We start from the raw sequence: 21353 nt of genomic DNA, 5'->3' as shown, positions 1-21353 counted from the left end.
ATAGAGGTGCTCAGATTTTGTCTAGTGCTATCTTTTATATGAAACTCATGTGTCAATTGGGGTAAGGCTTCCACTTAAGCTAAGGCTACTCAGAACCCCCAGGCCATAGTCGAAGTTTTTTCTAAGAGTTCTATGAATCTCTGGAGGATCTGGGTTTCTATTGTTACTTCCAGTTCTGAGCTCCTGCTCCCATAAATCAGTTCTATTTATGAATTATTTTATCTTCCTTGAATGTTGCCCCTGACTTACACCACTTTCACTCAGATATGGACTTTCAGGTTTTTTCCTTGATCTTAAAAAATATCAACAATATCATGCGGATATGGTGCTTGCAACTGTAACATCAGTGTAGGGAGCAAAGAACCGAATCCCTGTGTGAACCAATCCTCTATTTGAAACAATCCACCCCTTGTCTTTTGTCCACCCAGGCACACTAGTGTCATGGGCTCTTTTTTCATCTCAGTGGCTTCTCTCTTTCTCTTCCCTATGATCTTTTTTAAAGTGGACTTCCAGGATTGCTCCTAGCAACTCCAAATGCTTTTCATGCCATGCTGAGTAATGCAGTTCTCACAGGCTCCAATCCCAAAAGTCAGCTCAAAGGACATTTTTGCTTATTCAAAATCCTCTGGTGTTTAAATAATCCTTGGATGGTACTTTTGTTCCCAGAAGAAATGCTTCTGCTATGAACAGACACTTCTCAAAAGAAGACAACCATGCAGCCAACAAACATATGAAAAAAAGCTCATCATCACTAGTCATTAGAAAAATGCAAATCAAAACCACAATGAGATGCCATCTCATGTCAATTAGAATGATGATTATTAAAAAGTCAGGAAACAACAGATGCTGGCAAGGATGTGGAGAAATAAGAATGCTTTTATACTGGTGATGGGAGTGTAAATTAGTTTAACCATTGTGGAAGACATTGTGATGATTCCTCAAAGATCTAGATACCATTTGACCCAGCAATCCCATTACTGGGTATATAACCAAAGGATTATAAATCATTCTATTATAAAGACACATGCACAAGTATGTTTATTGCAGTACTATTTACAATAGGAAAGACTTGGAACCAACCCAAATGCCCATCAATGATAGATTGGATTAAAAAAATTGGCACATATACACCATAGAATACTATGCAGCCATAAAAAAGAATGAGTTCATGTCCTATGCAGGGACATAGAGGAAGCTGGAAGCCATCATTCTCAGCAAACTAACACAGGAACAGAAAATCAAACTCCACATGTTCTCACTCATAAATGCGAGTTGAACAATGAGAACACATGGGCACAGGGAGGGGAGCATCACACACTGGGGCCTATTGGAGGGTGAGGGACAAGGGGAGGGAGAGCATTAGGACAAATACCTAATGCATGCGGGGCTGAAAACCTAGATGACGGGTTGATAGGTGGAGAAAACCACCATGGCACATGTACACCTACGTAACCTACGTAACAAACCTGCACATTCTACACATGTATCCCAGAACTTAAAGTAAAAAAAAAAAAAAAAAAAAAAGAAAGCATGCTTCTAATACAATCTACTTTTCTTAAAAAGTGCTTATCAATTTCCTCCAAGCAACATTACAACCAATACTCTTCATATTTGAGGATGACGTTACTATTCATAAAAACCCACTTTTGGCCGGGTGCAGTGGCTCATGCCTGTAATCCCAGTACTTTGGGAGTCCAAGGCGGGTGGATCACAAGGTCAAGAGATCGAGACCATCCTGGCCAACATGGTGAAATCCCGTCTCTGCTAAAAATACAAAAATTAGCCGGGTGTGGTGGCGGGTGCCTGTAATCTCAGCTGCTTGGGAGGCTGAGGCAGGAGAATGGCATGAACCCAGGAGGCGGAGGTTGCAGTGAGCCGAGATCATGCCACTGCACTCCAGCCTGGTGACAGAGCAAGACTCCGTCTAAAAAAAAAGAAAAAGAGAAAGGAAAAGAAAAGAAAAAAAAACACACTTTCTTTTCTTCCTGCTTTTGTTCTGGTATTCTTTGGAGATGGTTTGCAAGAAATCCACTTCCATTACTGTAGAGCTATGCCTCACTTTGAACTCTAAACACTGTTAGTCTGATCACAGTTTTGTTAAATCTGGATGTCTTAAGCCTCTAAAAACCCCAAACACCCCAGGAACAAGTATTACTCACCAATTATGGTATTAAAAATGAGCCACTGTCTCTGAGTTCACTTATTTGTTCTATAAACATTAATCATGCACCATGCATTAAGTTAAGCTTTGTTCTGCTCTAGAAGAGCTCAGAGTCTAACCAAATACAAGTTCCAAAAAAGCTTTAAGGAAAGGCAACATCTTTGGAATTCATTAATAGCCTCTCAAGGGGATGGCTTTAATGGGCAATCTTCTTTTGGAGCCTATTTACCATTCATTAGTTAAAACATTGATCCTATGCTTTGCCATTGTGCCTCATACATGTTCTATCTCCTGTGATATAATGGCGGTAATTTAGGAGCATCCCCTGAAAAGAAAAAACATTTGTGGAGATGTAAGTTATAAGACTCTTTTCCCCAAATTGTGACTTATAAATTCCTCTTTCATATACTCATACAGCCTAGAGCATTATATAGTATGTTATAATTATATTATAATTGTGCAATTACTTATCTGTTCCCTCTCCTAGAAGTGAGCCCCTGGGGCAGGTTATGATTTATCCAAATTCAGTTCCTAGTATAGTGTTTGAAATTGTCGGTGTACTCACAGAAGACCTGGGAAAGAAAAGGAAAAGGAAGGGAGGGAGAAAAGGAGAAGGTAAGGATGATGACTATCGTTAGTGTGAGTCAGATTATTCTGCACAATTTCTTCTATTTGGCACCTGGGAGGCTCCCCGTTCAAAGGTGTGGTCAGTCTTCCACAGAATTAGCAGATGGCTCAGCACAAGGACCTCAACTATCAGCTAAATCAGGATGAATATTTTGTAAAAACTGGGATTAAATGCCTTTTGTTAGATGGGCAAATGATTCTGAAGTCTCGTTAATATTTTATGTTAAATTCTATGACCTGATACTCCATAAATATCAAAGCTGCTAGAAATAATACTGAGATTCTAACCTTAGGTTTTGCTTTGTTTTTAATTTAAAATGTGATCAATTTGTCATATCATAGTGCTGAATTTTGTGCCCGCAAAATTCAGATGTTGAAACCCTAACCCCAGTACCTCAGAATGTAACTGTATTTGGAGACAGGAACTTTGAAGAGGTGATTAAAGTAAAATGCTGTCAGGGTGGGCCATAATCCAATCTGACTGGCATTCTTACAAGAATTGGAAATTTAGACAAATGAAGAGAAGCCAGGTGTGTGTGCATACAGAGGAAACACCAAGGGAGTGGTCAATGAGAAGGCAGCTATCTGCATGCCAAGAAAACAAGCCTCAGAAGAAACTAAACCTGCTGACACGTTGGTCTTGGGCTTCTCGTCCTTAGAACTATGAAAACAAGGCCAGGCATGGTGGCTCATGCCTGTAATCCCAGCACTTTGAGAAGCTGAGGCAGGTGGATCACCTGAGCTCAGGAGTTCGAGACCAGCCTGGACAACATGGTGAAACCTTGTCTTTACTAAAAACACAAATTTTAGCCCAGCGTGGTGGCAGGCACCTGTAATCACAGCTACTTGGGAGGCTGAGGCAGGAGAATTGCTTGAACCCACAAGTGGAGGTTGCAGTGAGCTGAGATCACGCTACTACACTCCAGCCTGGGCAACAAGAGCTAAACTTTGTCTCAAAACAAACAAACAAACAAACAAAAACATGAAAACAATTCATTTCTGTTGTCTCAGCCACCAGCCTGTGCTATTTGGTTATGACAACCCTAAAAAAACTAATACACTTAGCATTGTTCTCAAGCTACAGTCATTGAGACTAATCCTGGCTCTTCCACTAGCCAGCAGTTACTTTTTAAAAATTTAACTTGAATGAATATCCATCATGGATGACACTACTAAAAAACAAACAAACAAACAAAAAACCACAAAAATGAATAAATAAATGAATGGCATGAGTTATGAAGTACAAAGACCTAAAAAAAATTGCAAGTTAAAATTGAGAAGAAGTCTACCGTATGGTCCTGGATAAATCTCTTATCTTAGGAGGATCTGAGTTGTCTCATTTCTAAAATAAGGCTGTTGGAAAAATAACTTATTTTATCCCTTAAAATTTAGGAGCTTGGAATTTACTGTTAAGCACATCACTGATAATGTTGGTGATGATGATGATGATGATGATGATGATGGTAAAACGTAAAGAAATTAAAGCCAGAATTTTATCAGAAAGTATAGAAAGAAAGTAGAAAGTATAGGTTTTCTGCTCCTCCCATTTGACAGAAAGCCTCATCTTCTCGTGCATCACCAGCCTCATCCCTGAGACACCATGGTGAAAGTGAAGGTGGAAGTCAACGGATTTGGCCATACTGGGCACCTGGTCACCAGGGCTGCTTTTAACTCTGGTAAAGTAGATCTTGTCACCATCAATGACCCCTTCATTGACCTCAACTACCCCTTCATTGACCTCAACTACATGATCTACATGTTCCAGTATGATTCCATGGCAAATTCCATGGCACCATCAAGGCTGAGAATGGGAAGCTTGTCATCAAGGGAAATCCCATCACCATCTTCCAGGAGTGAGATCCCTCCAAAATCAAATGGGGTGACACTGGGGCTGAGTACATGGTGAAGTCCACCAGCATCTTCACCACCATGGAAAAGGCTGGGGCTTACTTGCAGGGAGGAGCCAAAAGGATCATAATCTCTGCTCCCTCTGCTGACGCCCCCATGTTCATGATGGGCATAAACCGTAAGAAGTATGACAACAGCCTCGAGATCATCAGCAATGCCTCCTGCACCACCAACTGCTTAGCACCTCTGGCCAAGGTCATCCATGACAACTTTGGTATCATGGAAGGACTCATGACCACAGTCCATGCCATCGCTGCAACCCAGAAGACTGTGGATAGCCCCTCTGGGAAACTGTGGTGTGATGGATGCAGGGCTCTCCAGAACATCATCCCTGCCTCTACTGGTGCGCCAAGACTGTGGACAAGCCAAGGTGCTGCCAAGGCTGTGTCATCCCTGAGCTGAACAGGAAGCTCACTGGCAAAGCCTTCTGTGTCCCCACCGTCAATGTGTCGGTAGTGGACCTGACCTGCCATCTGGAAAAACCTGCCAAATATGATGACATCAAGAAGTGGTGTAGCAGGCATCAGAAGACCCCTTCAAGGGCATCCTGGGCTACACTGAGCACTTGGTAGTCTCCTCCAACTTCAACAGTGACACCCACTCTTCCACCTTTGATGCTGGGGCTGGCATTGCCCTCAACAACCACTTTATCAAGCTCATTTCCTGGCATGACAATGAATTGGCTACAGCAATAGGGTGGTAGACCTCATGGCACACATGGCCTCCAAGGAGTAAGACCCCTGGACTGCCAACCCGAGCGAGAGCATGAGAGGAAGAGAGAGGCCTTCACTGCTGGGGAGTCCTTGCTGCACTCAGTTCCCCACCACACTGAGAATCTCCCCTCCTCACAGTTTCCATGCAGACCCCCTGAAGAGGGAGATGCCTAGGGAGCCCCTCCTTGTCATGAACCATCAATAAAGTCCCCTGTGCTCAGCCAAAATAAAAAAAAAAGAAAGTAAAAAGTATAAGAAGACCTTAGAATCAACAGATGGCACATGTTTGCCTTGACTTAAAGATATGATTAGAAACCAACATTGTTAGTCTGAGGAGAGAAAAGTTGCAAATCTGTAATGCAATTTTATTTTATCACAATAGGCTAGGTTGTACTACATTTAAAAACAACGTCCAAATCTCAGCATCCAAAAAATAATTGATTTATTTCTCTTTTTCATTGTAAATTTCAGGTCAGCACAGCTCATACTAGTAACGCAGGCACCCACTCTGATAAGGGTTTAATCTTCAACAATTATTTTGGCAGAGAAAGAGATGGGAGCAAATTAATCATGGCTCTTAAAATTTCTGCTCGGAAGCAGCCATATGCCAATTTCATTCAGATTTCATGAAGAAAAGTGAAGCACATGAGTATGCCTAACATCAAAGTGAGTGGGAGTCCAATTTTTTCTGTGTGATGGAAAGGACAGGAATGAAATATTTGGCAATAGACTGGTGATGATTGACAGCCAAACTGGTGAAGGATGCTCACAAAATTGGATTGTGTTTATGGGTAAACATAATTTGGAAATTTTAATCTATTACACCTAGGAAACTCTGCTTGAAGCTTAAAAGAGTTAATTTAACCACAAGAACGAGGAGATGGAGAAGGAGGAGGAGACTTATCTCTTATATTAAGAAATAAATTCATGAAGTTCTTTACCTCAAGAGTTGCTACAGACTAAAAAATGCTTCAGAAAAAGTCTAAATTAGTACATGAAATTGTCTCCAAGTCAACTGAGAATTAAAAATTTTAAGATATCTCAACATTCCTAGTTGCTGAATCACTCAGTTGGTTTTTTATTTGTTGCTTTGGTTGGTTGGTTAGTTGGTTGGTTGGTTAGTTTTGTAAACAAGTAAGCTTGGTATTAACACAATGTGCTAATTTAGTGGTGACAACATTACTGGGTATCCATAAAACAAATATAGTGTGTCTTGAAATTTGAATTTTCTGTCAGCCCATGTTTTACCTATTCTATCTGTGAAAGAAGACAGTCCACTTTGTAGCCTAAAATACATTGGGGGTAAAAAATCCAGGGAAGCCACCCTCATCATTGTTTAGTATATAAATTGCTCCGAATGCCTATTAAGTGCAGTCTCTCTGCTAGGCACTTTTCATACACTATCAAGTTTGCTCTTCTCAACCTAGAGATGTAAAGTGCAGTGATCCTGAACTGTTCTCAAAGGCTTGTAGGGTCACGATTCACAGACATGTGACATGAAACCATCCTCTCTCTCCTGGAAAAAATTAAGTTTGATCAAGTCACTTGTGGCTCTAATCTCGAATATAGTATCAAAGCCTTTCCCAGTGATTACTTAGGTAACAAAGAAAGATTAAAAAAGCATAAGGTCATATTGCCCTTTTGAATTACTGATCAAATCATGTCCATGAACTATGAACTTGGGCAGACTTCTTTTAGTTTCCTGTCTTCATCCTTAAAGAGGGAGGTGATCTTTTTAATAAGTCTTTCAAAAAAATTTTAAAATCTCAAGCAAAAGAAGGCCCAAAAAACATAAATAGGAAATACATATTGTATACACACACACACAGACACACACACACATACACACATTTATCTTGAAATCCCAAACTTAAACCATTTGTCTTACAAAAAGAAAAAAAAATAATTAATTTGTGTGACAAAGGAAAAAGAGTCTCTTCTGATCATTGTTGAAGAATCCTGGAAGAAGTGTTATTGGTTCAATGTTACAGATGAAGAAAGGGAGGTCAAGTCATCAACACAAAATCCAAAACTGATCTCTATTCACTTTCACTTTCTGAATCCTCATCTCCCTTTTTACTTCTTTCTATCCAGCTCAAACGCCTGCCTTTTCCTGCTCGCTGCCAGAATTTCTGAATCCAGGATCAGGGAAGTCCCCAATGAGCTGCATTCTCAAGAAATACTTTTACACACCTCCCCACCTGCAGGCTTTTCCCAGACCTTTCATTTGTTTCCTAAGGGGTTCTGAGAGACATTTACTTATTAATGTTTGTATCAGGATTTATATTTTAAAAGAAAATTTGAGATGGTGATTGCATTTGGTGAAACAAGGAATTCTTCGCGTTCGGACCAAGGAACTTCAATTGGAAAGAAATGTGAGTAAAGGCTTTTCTGGTGTCCTTGAAATCATACTACCACACTACCAGCCCTCATTGAGTGATGGCTTTACTCTGATTCTTCTAATTCAGATATCAGAAATCTACTATTCAAAGATGATTACCATTGAGAAAGACTCATAAATTAGGAAATTTAAACCAAAAGAAAAGATTTCAATAATATAGGGCATGCAGGGAATGAGTTCAGACACTTAATCCAACCACAGTGTTTAAAAGCAGAGAAAATCCATGAGTACTCCTGTTGTCATTGGCTCAGAGATGAGTCATCTACTTTCTTTGTTTTTTTCTGTCAGTCATTTAGCCTGTGGCTCTCCTCTAATTAAAACTCCCACAGATGTTTCCAGACTGGCTATTGCACTCTTTTGTCACAGCTCACTGAATCTCTACATTGTATAGAGTATGATCTCTTTTAGTTGGTGCTCAGAAGCATTTGAACACAAGACTGGCATAAGGATAATCAGAAATTATCAGAGGCAAATCTGTAGCTAAAGAGATGATATCCAAAGGAAATCTATGCCTATCAAAATTTCCCCTATACTTCAGTTAAAGAAAGACAGGAAAACAAATAGAGAAGCTAGTTTCCAGCAAGTTTTGATCCTGCCCTCATTTTCCCATGGCTATGTGGCACACCAACAACACTTCAGTTGAATTTCCTTGTTGGTACTTGTCTGGTCTCTTTTTTTCCCCAGTGTTGCAACTTGATTACCTAAGCCTCATCAACCCACTTAGACAAGCATAAATGGGAATTTCCACTAAACACATTTCCAAAGAATATTCAATATTGTTCATTGAAGTGAATTATCTAATGTATGAAAAATGAAGCAGCTGTGAATTATCTAATGTATGAAAAACACTAGTTAACCCCTTTCACTATCATCACCCTTCTATTCTAGCCTTTTAATGTTCAGAGAGATATTTAGAATATCCCTCTTTGCTGAGAGCTCTACATACATTTAAAAAGCTAAATCAAATAGATGAGTCTAGAAACTAAATGTGATGTGGCAATGGGACTTTTTTCTGCAGCTTCTCATTAGATATCTGGGCTCCAGAGACTACAAGTTGACCCACAGCTTAATAAATTTACATAGAAATTTGTTGAAGAATCCCGGAACAAGTGTTATTGGTTCAATGTTACAGATGAAGAAAGCGAGGTCAAGTCATCAACACAAAATCCAAAACTGATCTCTATTCACTTTCACTTTCTGAATCCTCATCTCCCTTTTTACTTCTTTCTATCCAGCTCAAACACCTGCCTTTTCCTGCTTGCTGCCAGCATTTCTGAATCCAGGATCAGGGAAGTCCCCAATGAGCTGCACTCTCAAGAAATACTGATACACACCTCGCCACCCTCAAGCTTTTCCCAGACCCTTCATTTGTTTCCTTAGGGGTTCTGAGAGACATTTACTTATTAATGTTTGTCTCAGGGTTTATATTTTAAAACAAAACTTGAGATGGTGATTGCTTTTGTATGAGCCATTGCAATCGATGTATCATGGATACATGGATACAAAGGAGAAAAAATCTTAGTTCCTGCCCTTATGTTTTCCACCGTCTCTCATCACATGAAGAGAGAAGTAATAAGTAAATTAACCTGTAACTCTACTGGTGACTCTAGAAGGCAGACACTTTGCCAACTGATATTAAAAATAATCCTTAGAGAGGAGCATGAAGTGGACTGGTGCTTCCATGATGTTGATAATGTTGTGATTTATTTTAATGTAGGCATGTTCAGTTTGTGCTTTTATGTGCTCTTTTCTGTATGCATTTCTATATGGATTTTGCCTGTATTCTGTATTTCTATATTCTTTATGCATTATTTTAATTTTAAAAATGCTTTAAAATCCCTTACACGAATTACATATATTTAGCTCTAAATCCAGCATTGTTTCCCAATAACATCTTAGTGATATATTTACTACTTACCTAAGCATGTTTTTAGACAAGGGGAGATAAAAACAAATGAACAGCAACCAAAACAATGTTTCCTTACTTAACTGCTACAGTATGCCATGCAATGATCAGGCATTATGCCTCGAAAGCCATAGTGAAGGAAAGAATTGTCTTGGCCACGATAACTCTCAAACTGAGACTTAGGGCTGGCTGTTCTGTGCTTTCAGGCACAGGGTTCACAGCATGAAGGAGTGAGGAAAGAAACAAGAATCTGAAGACATGTAGGTGAAATACGCTCTTTCCATTTAATTACTAGCCCATACCATTTACTATTATTTTCTGCCCATCTGTTTCACATATTCTGCCCACCTGGATGGCCCAAGAGAGCATTCAAATTTCCCAAGCAGTTCTAGGCTCTTCTATTCTCACTGCTGCTCTGTGCATTTTAATCTTTCAGGTCAGCATCAAGCTGTATGAGGAATCACCAAGCAGCCTCCCAGATCTCCAAGCAGCTACTGCATGGTAAACACAAATCTATAGGCCAGGCTAGGTAGTGCCCCACATCAATAAAACTAAGAGTTAACTATCTTCTATTATAGAAACTATGGAAAGGCTAGTGAACTCCTCATTAACCTTTTAAGTAATCCCAGTCAGCACTACCATCCTTAGTGCAGCAAGTTGATCCAGAGCTCAACACATTTATAACCAAAGGAGTAAAAACAAAAATCATAACCAGTTTTTATTCTCTAAGATAAAATGGTAACCTTCATGTATTTCAGGAGATGATAAAATATTTTCCTTCGGTCTTATCCTTTTCATTCCATCTCCATCCCTGCATCCTTTCCTCCCTGTCCCAGCCATCTCCTCTTCTCCTGATTGCTACGTCACTGTTAATAATGTGGTGGTCCCTCGGACTATGAGGCATTCGATGATAGTGCTTTTGTCTTACTCATCTTGCCTGCACACTGCCTAACACAGTGCTCAAACCAGAGTCACTCAATAAATATGGGTTAAATAATGAAGAAAAACATATAAAGACCAAACTATATGAGATTAACTATATTCCCTAAAACATAAGAATTTAGTCTGCTAGAAACTTAGAGCCCAATGTAAAAGATTAGAAATGGAAATAATATTATATCTACTTTAATATAACCCCCTTGTTTAACAAGTGAGAATGCAGATACCCAGAAAAGTCAGAAAGACAGCTGGGAAAAAGCCTCCCTCCAGGAGTCACACTAGGTTCACCACCCTAGGAGCAGTCTTTTCTGATTAACTTCCCATTCTCATCACTTGAAGTTTTGGTATTGCCTCAGCCAGCCACCCAAAATGTTCTCATGATTTTTTTTTCTCTGATTTGCTTTTTGTCAGTTAAGTAACTTTTGTTTTGCTTTGTTTTGTTTTGTTTCATGAGTCAGACTCCTCTCAATAACTGTAGTGACCTTTTCTCAACCTTCCAGCTACTTCTCATTTGTTTAAACATTCTCTAAGTTGCCTACATTCCAACTGTTTATTCATGTTTAAGATAGAATGCTGTTAAAAACTGTGTCTATTAAAAGAGCGGTTAGAAGCCCTATCCCGAAATGTGATGTGAGTTAGTGGAGAAGGAAAAACGGAAGTGTCCCAGGCTGGTGAGGAAACTCACCAGAGCCTGGAGGATACCAAGTCAGACAGGACACACACAGGAAATCTTGATAAGCAGCCCCCAAAGACATTCTTTGCAAAATAATAAAAATAAATGAATGAGACGGCTCATCTGGAACATCTTTCCAAAATGTAAGCAATGTAAAATTGAAACAAGGTCTAAAGCTGGTAAATTCATTCAAATATTTATTTCTTCAACTAACATTTAGAAATCATGTTTATTTTTACCAAATCTCATACCAGATAACTGGGTTATAGTAGAAATAAGTCAATCCCCTCTTCAAGGAGTTTAGGTTAAAGGAACAAAGGAATGTTAGACAAAATTTCCCAGATGTATTGATGTTGAGCAAGGGTCTAGGTTTATTTCAAACTGTCAATAAGAGTACTCACTTCAAAGAAAGCCAATTCAAATGTTGCTTCTGCAAAGAGTGTCTTTCTAGTAAAAGCCAAAATAAATGAAAATGACAAAAAATTATTATCTTGATAAGAGTGTTAGTCTAGGTACTAGAAAGGAATGTCTGCTAAAGTTTTTGATCTATTCACAAGATTTTAAGTTTGTAATACTATCACACATGTATCAGCTTTGTAGGCTAAACTCTAACTTCACTGATTGGGATGTTAATCAGAAGTATTACTAATTGATAAAGAACGATTCTTAAAGTATCAAAAAGTATTAATGTTTTGCTCAGGTTTGAGACATTTGTTTCTTTCTCACTACCTAAAATTTCTCCTACTAAACGGTGAGACATATATACTGAAATTAGAACACATATTTTCTATCATGAATACAGACAGTCACCAGAGCTTTTTGTGACTGATAAGAATTATTAGTAAAAGTGAAAAACAACGGTATAAAGTGTTCAATGTTTGTTTCATTGAGTTATAAAGATACATGATCAGTGTCCTCACTGGGAGAATGTCAATGGTTTTCTGTTCTTTGCTACAACCTAGATGAAATATTCTCTCAACTAATATATTCTCTTCACTCTGACTCTCCTACTCAGGTATTATTTTCATCAGATATTCTTTTACTCTGCTAGTGGTGAAAAGTTCTGTGTGGTCAGAGAGATGTGGTTTTAATATCTGCCCCATCACCTAACCAGGTTTGGATATTGGAAAGCTATTTAAACTTTCTGAACATCTCTTTCCCCATTTCTAAAATGGAAATAATTTCCCATCAAATAGAATTGTTTGAAGGTTACAAAAGATAAGGTATATAATGTATTACTCTCACAAAGTAAGCATTCAATAAATTATAATTACTTTAATTATATCATCATTATCATTATCATCACCACCACCATCATCACCACCACCACCATCATCATCATCATCATCATCATCATTTTTTTCAGCCACTGTGAGTATTCTCTGCCCATTGCATGAAGTAGACATCAAAGAATCTTAGGTTTGATTCTTTGCTTCAAAACTTGGTAGCTTTGAAATGAGGTGAGATTATTTAATGATCTCATTTGAATTTCTCATCTATAAAATTGGGATAAAGAAAGAACTACATCACTGTGTTGTAGTGACAACTAATTTAAATAATATGAGTGAAGTGTCTACTATTGTATGGAGTAGGTTCTCACTAAATGACATTTCCTTTACCCAATATTGGCATTAAATTTGTTGATTTGTAAGTTTCATTAGTGTGATGCAGTCCCCTAGGGCCTGCTCATCCTTGGAGAAGGTAATCAAATCACATTACGGATCCTGCAAAACTGCAGACAGGATCAGGGTCTCTCATTAAGATATATTCACTTAAGCTCCATCCCATGAAATAATAGTTCCTGGTTTAAATCAAGTGTAAATATATTAAAAATAAATGAAAATGAGAGCTCCCTCTCCCCTCTCCCCTCTCCCCTCTCCCCTCCCCCCTCCCCCCTCTCCCCTCTCCCCTCTCCCCTCTTTCCACGGTCTCCCTCTGATGCCGAGCCGAAGCTGGACGGTACTGCTGCCATCTCAGCTCACTGCAACCTCCCTGCCCGATTCTCCTGCCTCAGCCTGCCGAGTGCCTGCGATTGCAGGCGTGCGCCGCCACGCCTGACTGGTTTTCGTATTTTTTTGGTGGAGACGGGGTTTCGATGTGTCGGCTGGGCTGGTCTCCAGCTCCTAACCGCGAGTGATCCGCCAGCCTCGGCCTCCCGAGGTGCCGGGATTGCAGACGGAGTCTCGTTAACTCAGTGCTCAATGGCGCCCAGGCTGGAGTGCAGTGGCGTGATCTCGGCTCGCTACAACCACCTCCCAGCCGCCTGCCTTGGCCTCCCTAAGTGCCGAGATTGCAGCCTCTGCCTGGCAGCCACCCCGTCTGGGAAGTGAGGAGCGTCTCCGCCTGACTGCCCATCGTCTGGGATGTGAGGAGCCCCTCTGCCTGGCTGCCCAGTCTGGAAAGTGAGGAGCGTCTCTGCCCGGTCGCCATCCCATCTAGGAAGTGAGGAGCGCCTCTTCCCGGCTGCCATCACATCTGGGAAGTGAGGAGCGTCTCTGCCCGGCCGCCCATCGTCTGAGATGTGGGGAGCACCTCTGCCCTGCCACCCCGTCCGGGATGTGAGGAGTGTCTCTGCCCGGCCGCCCTGTCTGAGAAGTGAGGAGACCCTCTGCCTGGCAACCACCCCGTCTGAGAAGTGAGGAGCCCCGCCGCGCGGCAGCCACCCCGTCTGAGAAGTGAGGAGCATCCTCCCTCCTCGTCTGGGAGGGAGGTGGGGGGGTCAGCCCCCCACCCGGCCAGCCGCCCCGTCTGGGAGGTGAGGGGCACCTCTGCCCGGCTGCCCCTACCGGGAAGTGAGGAGCCCCTCTGCCCGGCCAGCCGCCCTGTCCGGGAGGGAGGTGGGGGGTCAGCCCCCCGCCCGGCCAGCCGCCCCGTCCAGGAGGGAGGTGGGGGGGGTCAGCCCCCCGCCCGGCCAGCCGCCCCATCTGGGAGGTGAGGGGCGCTTCTGCCCGGCCGCCCCTACTGGGAAGTGAGGAGCTCCTCTGCCCGGCCACCACCCCATCTGGGAGGTGTACTCAACAGCTCATTGAGAACGGGCCATGAAGACAATGGCGGTTTTGTGGAATAGAAAGGGGGGAAAGGTGGGGAAAAGATTGAGAAATCGGATGGTTGCTGTGTCTGTGTAGAAAGAGGTAGACATGGGAGACTTTTCATTTTGTTCTGTACTAAGAAAAATTCTTCTGCCTTGGGATCCTGTTGATCTGTGACCTTACCCCCAACCCTGTGCTCTCTGAAACATGTGCTGTATCCACTCAGGGTTGAATGGATTAAGGGCGGTGCAAGATGTGCTTTGTTAAACAGATGCTTGAAGGCAGCATGTTCGTTAAGAGTCATCACCACTCCTTAATCTCAAGTACCCAGGGACACAAACACTGCGGAAGGCCGCAGGGTCCTCTGCCTAGGAAAACCAGAGAACTTTGTTCACTTGTTTATCTGCTGACCTTCCCTCCACTATTGTCCTGTGACCCTGCCAAATCCCCCTCTGCGAGAAACACCCAAGAATGATCAATAAAAAAGAAAAAAAAAAAAAAAAAGACTACTTTAAAAAAAAATAAAAATAAAAAAATAAAAATAAATAAATGAAAATGACATATGTATATATAGTAACTGAGTTCCATGTGTGTGCCTAAGAGGGGAAAAAGATAATGGTTAGAAAATTCCTGTGAATAGAGTCAAGGGGAGAGTTTCATTTGAGGTCCATTTGGCTGCTAATCACAAGACTCATTTCTCACGGGTACACATCCTCCCTCACCAATTCCCTGGCTCACTCACACGTCCTGTGCATTGGGATCTCTGTTCCAGGCTCCAGCCATTATGAACTACCTGCTATTTTCTGATGATTTTGTGATCCTGCATTTCAATGTCTCTGTAAGCTCTAGTCCCTCTGTCAGAAGTGGCTCTATACCCCTTTCACTTACCTTTCTTCTCTACGTACATACCTTTTACAACTCAGGTGAAATATCAACTTCCTCTGAAAAGACTTTCTTCTCTCATTCCATTAACCTCCTTCCTCTGTGTTTCTTTGTCCTCTATCTTGACCTTTACTATTGACATCCCATGCAACATATTTTATTCTGCAACTCTTCTAAGCATTAGAATTCTTTTGGTGTAGGCACTTGGTTTTATTTTTCCATTTATAATTTTTTTGGTTCTTCAAGGTGCAGCTCAGCTCAAATAACACAGCTCCATTGACACTTGCCTATGAAGCTTTTCTAAAATAACCAGATATCTAGGCTTTAGACTTGATTGTATATCCCAGGTCTTCCATTATTAATTTTCATCTTTGATTGGTCACTCACAGACTTCAAGGTTCTTTTTTAAAAATTTCATCTGTAAAATAAAGATATGTCATTTATCTTACCGAATAATTGTAAATGGCCAAAACAACGTATAGTGCAAAGTATCTAGTGTCTAATAGAAGCTCAATAATCCTAATAATTATTTCTATTCTTCTCAGAATGTTTTTGGCATTTTTATTGTATCATTTATTTAACATATTATACCACATTTTGCCTTGTATTATTAGTGTCTATGCATTTGTCCTCTCCCTGTCATTGGATTTTACATTATGCTCAGATGTTCTTCCTTAAGCATGTGTCTCTGCGTGCATGTATGTGTTTTTGTTAGTAGAATTCATCCATGGCATAAACCCAATAAATGAGCACTGAGGTTCTCATCAGAAAAGAGGGTGGTGTCAAGATTTAAACTAAGGTATATAAACATGGGAAACACACAAACATTCAAGAATCCTATATAAACAAGCACAAAATATATCTCAGTAAACATTAACATACTATATGAACTATAGAATGTTAGACAAACACTAAGAATTATTATTAGAAGTAGGATAAAATTTGAGTTAAAATCGTGCCTGTTCTACAGTTACCATTAAGAGTTCATTTCATAACTTCTTCCATTTCTTTCTTTCTGTAAGAAGTGAGAAAGGATGACTTCCAGATGAGGGAAATTAAGCTCCTGGGTCAATTTTTATCAAGAAATTATGTGATAGAACCACACACAATTCTGTAACTATTATTTCCCAAACACTGTGGGGAAGCTCTAGGCATATCTGGTGTAAGCAAACAGAGACAGACTGCAGCACATGACGAATTATTCATGTATACTAGAGAGAAACTTGATTTTTGTCAAGTTCTAAATTTGAGGTACACAGCAAAAAAAAAAAAAAGTGGTCTTAAAATATTTTTTGCATTTCAGATACACAGATTTTTTTCATCCCACAGGAAATCGACAAAAATAAATACACCAAACTGTTTCCCTGTATGGTAGTTTCCTTTTATCTATGGTTTCTCTTTCTGTGGTTTTAGTTGCCTATGGCCAAATGCTGTCCAAAAATATTAAATGAAAATTCCAGAAATAAACAACTCATAAGTTTAAAGTGTGCACTGTCCTGAGTAGAGTGATGAATCAGGGGCTGTTTCACTCTGCCCTACCCAGGGCATGAATCATCCCTTTGTCGAATGTTATCCACACTGTATTTGCTTCCTACCCATTATCAGATCCACTGTCACAGTATCAGGTTATCAGATCCACTGTCACAGTATCACAGTGTTTGTGTTCAAGTAACCCTTATTTTACTTAACAATACTTAACTAATAATAAATTTATTAGTTATTGTTGTCAATCTCTTATGGCACCTAATTTATAAATTAAACTTTACCATGAGTATGTATGTATAGGTAAAAACATAGTATATGTAAGGTTCAGTAATATCTATGGCTTTAGGCATTTAATGAGGATCTTGGAACATATCCCCCAGGGATGAAAGGGAACTACTGTATGTAAGGTTCACCTTTGTGTTAGTATTAAGATCTTGTTCCCAAATTCGTTTCTCAGGAAGTTGAATTTTAGCTTTGAAGTCGTTGATCCTTGTGTGTTTCTAAGAAACTAAATGTTACCAAGTGGTTACTAAGTAGAATTAAGAATTGGGACTAAAATAACAAATAAAGACAACTAAATATATTTCATGCCCTCATTTTTCTTGAAGCCTTGAAGCTAAAAGTTGCTTTTTTAAATAAAAGAGTTCGTGTTATGACCCTAGTTGAAAATACTTCTATCATTGCCATTTTACTCTGCAGAGCATTAAACTAACATGGAAACTAGGTTGCTTCTAATTATATAAAGATGGGAATAGACAGAGCCTTTTCATGTTTGGAGCTCTCCTGCCTGCTCTAGGGATTTCGATTTAAACAAAATGCAAGAATATTTGTGTTAGTCCATTTGTGTTGCTATAAAGGAACACCTGAGGCTGGATAATATATAAAGAAAAGAGATTAAATTGGCTGAGGTTTTGCATGCTTTACAAGCACAGCTCCAGCATTTGCTTCCAGTAAGGGCCTCCGGAAGCTTACAATTATGGCAGAAGGCAAAGGAGAGCAGGCATGTCACATGGTGAGAGACAGAGCAAAAGAGAGGGAGCGGGGAGGGGCCAAATGCTCATAAGTAACCAGTTCTCCTATGAACGCACAGTGAGAAATCACTCATTACTGCAAAAAGGGCACCAAGACATTCTTGAGGGATCTGTCCCATGACTCAAACACCTCCCACCAGGCCCCACCTCCAACACTGGGATTTACATTTCATCGTGAGATTTGGAGGGGGTGCCCATCCAAATAATACCAGTATTCAAAAATGTTTATTTCTTAAATTAAATTTAAAAAGATTCTAACAATCAACCCTAACACATCTAGGGCAAAATGTGTCTGCAGAGTACTCACTCTTTACATATATAAACTCTCATTTCTTCAATAATGATGACATATGAAACATCTATTATATGTGAGGTACAGTACTAGTTACTTTACAGATTATACCTGTTGGTCTGAGTGCAATTCCCCATCTCCCTCTCTCACTGGATACACACACACACACACACACACACACACACATACCCATAAAAATTCTGGAACCAACAATCTTAGAAAAGATGTGGCCAGCTAAATCTACCACCCTGTTTTTCCTAATAATGTCCTGATGAAACCCATCTCACGGGCAGAGACACACATAGGCTCAAAATAAAGGGATGGAGGAAGATCTATCAAGCAAATGGAAAACAAAAAAAGGCAGGGGTTGCAATCCTAGTCTCTGATAAAACAGACTTTAAACCAACAAAGATCAAAAGAGACAAAGAAGGCCATTACTTAATGGTAAAGGGATCAATTCAACAAGAAGAGCTAATTATCCTAAATATATATGCACCCAATACAGGAGCACCCAGATTCATAAAGCAAGTCCTGAGTGACCTACAAAGAGACTTAGACTCCCACACATTAATAATGGGAGACTTTAACACCCCACTGTCAACATTAGACAGATCAACGAGACAGAAAGTCAACAAGGATTCCCAGGAATTGAACTCAGCTCTGCACCAAGAGGACCTAATAGACATCTACAGAACTCTCCAACCCAAATCAACAGAATATACATTTTTTTCAACACCACACCACCCCTATTCCAAAATTGACCACATACTTGGAAGTAAAGCTCTCCTCAGCAAATGTAAAAGAACAGAAATTATAACAAACTATCTCTCAGACCACAGTGCAATCAACCTAGAACTCAGGATTAAGAATCTCACTCAAAACCGCTCAACTACATGGAAACGGAACAACCTGCTCCTGAATGACTGCTGGGTACATAACGAAATGAAGGCAGAAATAAACATGTTCTTTGAAACCAACCAGAACAAAGACACAACATACCAGAATCTCTGGGATGCATTCAAAGCAGTATGTAGAGGGAAATTTATAGCACTAAATGCCCACAAGAGAAAGCAGGAAAGATCCAAAATTGACACCCTAACATCACAATTAAAAGAACTAGAAAAGCAAGAGCAAACACATTCAAAAGCCAGCAGAAGGCAAGAAATAACTAAAATCAGAGCAGAACTGAAGGAAATAGAGACACAAAAAACCCTTCAAAAAATTAATGAATCCAGGAGCTGGTTTTTTGAAAGGATCAACAAAATTGATAGACCGCTAGCAAGACTAATAAAGAAAAAAAGAGAGAAGAATCAAATAGACGCAATGAAAAATGATAAAGGGGATATCACCACCGATCCCACAGAAATACAAACTACCATCAGAGAATACTACAAACACCTCTATGCAAATAAACTAGAAAATCTAGAAGAAATGGATAAATTCCTCGACACATAAACTCTCCCAAGACTAAACCAGGAAGAAGTTGAATCTCTGAATAGACCAATAACAGGCTCTGAAATTGTGGCAATAATCAATAGCTTACCAACCAAAAAGAGTCCAGGACCAGATGGATTCACAGCCAAATTCTACCAGAGGTACAAGGAGGAACTGGTACCATTCCTTCTGAAACTATTCCAATCAATACAAAAAGAGGGAATCCTCCTTAACTCATTTTATGAGGCCAGCATCATCCTGATACCAAAGCTGGGCAGAGACACAACCAAAAAAGAGAATTTTAGACCAATATCCTTGATGAACATTGATGCAAAAATCCTCAATAAAATACTGGCAAACCGAATCCAGCAGCACATCAAAAAGCTTATCCACTATGATCAAGTGGGCTTCATCCCTGGGATGCAAGGCTGGTTCAATATACGCAAATCAATAAATGTAATCCAGCATATAAACAGAACCAAAGACAAAAACCACATGATTATCTCAATAGATGCAGAAAAGGCCTTTGACAAAATTCAACAACCCTTCATGCTAAAAACTCTCAATAAATTAGGTATTGATGGGACGTATCTCAAAATAATAAGAGCTATCTATGACAAACCCACAGCCAACATCATACTGAATGGGCAAAAACTGGAAGCATTCCCTTTGAAAACTGGCACAAGACAGGGATGCCCTCTCTCACCACTCCTATTCAACATAGTGTTGGAAGTTCTGGCCAGGGCAATCAGGCAGGAGAAGGAAATAAAGGGTATTCAATTAGGAAAAGAGGAAGTCAAATTGTCCCTGTTTGCAGACGACATGATTGTGTATCTAGAAAACCCCACTGTCTCAGCCCAAAATCTCCTTAAGCTGATAAGCAACTTCAGCAAAGTCTCAGGATACAAAATCAATGTACAAAAATCACAAGCATTCTTATACATCAATAACAGACAAACAGAGAGCCAAATCATGAGTGAACTCCCATTCACAATTGCTTCAAAGAGAATAAAATACCTAGGAAACCAACTTACAAGGGATATGAAGGACGTCTTCAAGGAGAACTACAAACCACTGCTCAAGGAAATAAAAGAGGATACAAACAAATGGAAGAACATTCCATGCTCATGGGTAGGAAGAATCAATATTGTGAAAATGGCCATACTGCCCAAGGTAATTTATAGATTCAATGCCATCCCCATCAAGCTAGCAATGACTGTCTTCACAGAATTGGAAAAAAACTACTCTACAGTTCATACAGAACCAAAAAAGAGCCTGCATTGCCAAGTCAATCCTAAGCCAAAGAACAAAGCTGGAAGCATCACGCTACCTGACTTCAAACTATACTACAAGGCTACAGTAACCAAAACAGCATGGTACTGGTACCAAAACAGAGATATAGACCAATGGAACAGAACAGAACCCTCAGAAATAATGCCGCATATCTACAACTATCTGATCTTTGACAAACCTGAGAAAAACAAGAAATGGGGAAAGGATTCCCTATTTAATAAATGGTGCTGGGAAAACTGGCTAGCCATATGTAGAAAGTTGAAACTGGATCCCTTCCTTATACCTTATACAAAAATCAATTCAAGATGGATTAAAGACTTAAATGTTAGAACTAAAACCATAAAAACCCTAGAAGAAAACCTAGGCATTACCATTCAGGACATAGGCATGGGCAAGGACTTCATGTCTAAAACACCAAAAGCAATGGCAACCAAAGCCAAAATTGACAAATGGGATCTAATTAAACTAAAGAGCTTCTGCACAGCAAAAGAAACTACCATCAGAGTGAACAGGCAACCTACAAAATGGGAGAAAATTTTCGCAACCTACTCATCTGACAAAGGGCTAATATCCAGAATC

General features: G+C 40.0%; 1 long non-coding RNA gene and 1 pseudogene across 2 annotated transcripts in view; one reads left to right on the top strand and one right to left on the bottom strand.

Moving 5' to 3' along the window:
* The window catches only part of LOC117974993 (uncharacterized), a 93013-nt gene that overhangs the window by 14896 nt on the left and 56764 nt on the right, over positions 1-21353 (bottom strand). Inside the window, exons 3-4 of one of the 2 annotated variants that reach the window (XR_008620236.2) lie at positions 15267-15657; positions 2629-2733 (exon numbers count right to left, since the gene is read on the bottom strand). This is a non-coding gene — a long non-coding RNA (uncharacterized LOC117974993). The remainder of the gene's footprint in view (positions 1-2628; positions 2734-15266; positions 15658-21353) is intronic. The other variant, XR_008620235.2, reaches the window with a different exon arrangement.
* LOC100987786 (glyceraldehyde-3-phosphate dehydrogenase-like) lies at positions 3326-5831 on the top strand (annotated as a pseudogene).

Source organism: Pan paniscus, chromosome 9, assembly GCF_029289425.2.
Source record: "Pan paniscus chromosome 9, NHGRI_mPanPan1-v2.0_pri, whole genome shotgun sequence".
In the NCBI taxonomy this organism is placed as follows: domain Eukaryota; kingdom Metazoa; phylum Chordata; class Mammalia; order Primates; family Hominidae; genus Pan; species Pan paniscus.
Note: the sequence above shows the minus strand (reverse complement) of the source record. Positions and strands in the feature narration are given on the sequence as shown.